Source organism: Salmo trutta, chromosome 19, assembly GCF_901001165.1.
Source record: "Salmo trutta chromosome 19, fSalTru1.1, whole genome shotgun sequence".
Classification (NCBI taxonomy): Eukaryota; Metazoa; Chordata; class Actinopteri; order Salmoniformes; family Salmonidae; genus Salmo; species Salmo trutta.
In genome coordinates this window covers 20,047,371-20,050,553 of record NC_042975.1, presented here as the reverse complement: position 1 = coordinate 20,050,553, position 3,183 = coordinate 20,047,371, and positions in this window count along the sequence as shown.

Here is a 3,183-nt window from a genome sequence, read left to right as displayed (position 1 = left end):
TGCCCTTCTTTGCGAGGCATTGGAAAACCTCCCTGGTCTTTGTGGTTGAATCTGTGTTTGAAATTCACTGCTAGACTGAGGGATCTTACAGATAATTGTGTGTGTGGGGTACAGAGATGAAGTAGTCATTCAAAAATCATGTTTAACACTATTATTGCAAACAGAGTGAGTCCATGCAACTAATTTTGTGACTTGTTAAGCACATTTTTACTCCTGAACTTGCCATAAGAAAAAGGGGTTGAATACTTATTGACTCAATAGATTATCTTTTCATTTTTAATTCATATGTAAAAAAAAATCTAAAAACATAATTCCACTTTGCCATTATGGGGTAAGCCAGTGACACAAAATCTCAATTTAATCATCGATTTTAAATTGTGGCTGTGGAAAAAGTCAAGGGGTTGCAAGCTTTTCTCATAGCATATTGGCTAATTGAGCCAGGTTGGCCTAAGTATGACCAGCCCAGCACATATTTATAACCGGTAACAATCATCAACTTTGCAGATGACACAACAGTAGTAGGCCTGATTACCAACAATAACGAGACAGCCTACAGGGAGGAGGTGAGGGCACTGGCAGAGTGGTGCCAGGAAAATATCCTCTACCTCAACGTCAACAAAACAAAGGAGCTGATCGTGGACTTCAGGAGACAGCAGAGGGAACACGCCACCATCCACATCGACAGGACAGCAGTGGAGAAGGTGGAAAGCTTCAAGTTCCTCGGCATACACATCACTGACAATCTGAAATGGTCCACCCACACAGACAGTGTGGTGAAGAAGGCACAACAGCGCCTCTTCAACCTCAGGAGGCTGAAGAAATTTGGCTTGTCCCCTGAGACCCTCACAAACTTTTACAGATGCACCATTGAGAGCATCCTGTCGGGCTGTATCACCGCTTGGTATGGCAACCGCACCGCTCACAGCCGCAGGGCTCTCCAGAGGGTGATGCGGTCAGCCCAAAGCATCACTGGGGGCACTGCCTGCCCTCCAGGACACCTACAGCACTCAATGTCATAGGAAGGCCAAAAAGATCATCAAGGACATCAACCACCTGAGCCATGGCCTGTTCACCCCGCTACCATCCAGAAGGTGAGGTCAGTACAGATGCATCAAAGCTGGGACCGAGAGACTGAAAAACAGCTTCTATCTCAAGGCCTTCAGACTGTTAAATAGCCATCACTAGCTGGCCTCCAACCAGTACCCTGCCCTGAACTTAGTCACTGTTACTAGCCAGCTACCAACCGGTTACTCAACCCTGCTGCCCAGCCAACCGGACAGCTGATGAAACTGAAGAGTATTTCTGTCTGTAATAAATCCCTTTGTGGAGAAAACTCATTCTGATTGGCTGGGCCTTGTTCCCCAGTGGGTGGGCCAGTCACCCAAGTGGGTGAGCCTATGCCCTCCAAGGCCCACCCATGGCTGCACCCTGCCCAGTCATATGAAATCCATATAAGGGCCTAATTAATTTATTTCAATTGACTGATTTCCTTTTTTGAACTGAAACTCAGTAAAATGTTTGAAATTGTTGCATGCTGCGTTTATATTTTTGTTCAGTATTTATATATATATATATATAACATATACACTGAGTATACCAAACATTAGGAACACCTTTTTTACAATGTATCTACAAATATAAATGTAGAATCCTCCATGTTTTTTTGTCTGTAAAAGCACATGGATGCATGTGAAATGGTAAGCAACAACTTTGAATTTGGTCATATATGCAAAACGTGCCTTTTGAATTTTGTGTAACGTCAGTAGCCAATAAGGAAGCATCATGCCATTTTTATTGTCACACTCCACCTTTTAGACCAAGGCAAGGGTTTCAAACACTTACTTAGAAGTTGGAGGTTTTATAATATCCCTCTGGTGGACAAGTTGACCTGTTTAACAAATGCGATTGGATGGTGGCTCTACCCTGTAAGGTCACTGCTCGGTTGATTCGTTATTCTGTTACCGGATATAATTATGTTCTCAGCTGGTTGTCCTCAGCATAGTGGCCTATTGTGCCGGGTTGACCTATGAGAAAAGCTAGCAGCTAGCCATTTTAGACCACATATCCTCGCCTCTGGAATGTGCTCACCGCCGTCCACCTCAAGGGAACTCGGCTCTTCAAATCTGACCTCAAAACGCACCTATACAGGAGGTGCCTTCCTAGTAGGAGGTGCCCCTCCTTGTTCTGTGTTGTCTTACAAAATCTTCAAGCGCCAGTAACAATTAGCACTTTGAGATGTAATGAAAACCGCTTTTTAAACCAATTACTGTTATACTCTGGTTTTAGAAGTTATTGTTAATGGAGGATGTCACATGGTGCAGGAAGAATGATGTTGGAGGGACAGAGATGGATTATGGCTCTATCCCAATTGTCTTTCTGTGAATCCTCTTCGTATCCTATCTCCTTACCTCCTTTATTTTTTATTTAACCTTTATTTAACCACTCAAGTCAGTTAAGAACAAATTCTTATTTACAATGACGGCCTACCCCGGCCAAACCCGGACGACCCTGGGCCAATTGTGCACCGCTCTATGGGACTTCCAATCACAGCCGGATGTGATACAACCTGGAATCAAACCAGGGTTTGTAGTGACGCCTCTAGCACTGAGATGCAGTGCCTTTTACCGCTGCGCCACTCAGGAGCTTCTCAACTGTATTGGAGAAGGTCCCCGGTCCCCCTTCTGACCTTCTTCTCCAATGGGTTTTGAGAAGGAGGCAAGAAGAGAGGATGCAAAAAAATCAAGGAAAGATTAATTGAACAATTTGTAAGTCGCTCTGGATAAGAGCATCTGCTAAATGACTTAAATGTAAATGTAAACTGGTTCTGGACTGTGAAGAACTTCACAGGTCCACAAAACAGATAACACTACAACATTCTGCCTACACACCACTGGACTAGAACTACTAATTAGCTTAGACGCTCACTTTGGCTTTTACTCAAGACGTTGAACAACAACTAGAACAACACTCAGACAGAACATGCACAATAAAACCGCAGTCATGATTTGGAGAGTATTGTCATATTAATTGTTAATGGACTACCTCATAAGCTAAGATTCAGCACCCCATTTAGAAAATGAACTTTTCCGTGAGCATATCGCATGCACTTTAATCAACTCAAGACCTTTCACTCCAATGAGACAGAGAGTAGAGATGGAGGAGAATAAAGGAACAGAAGACAAG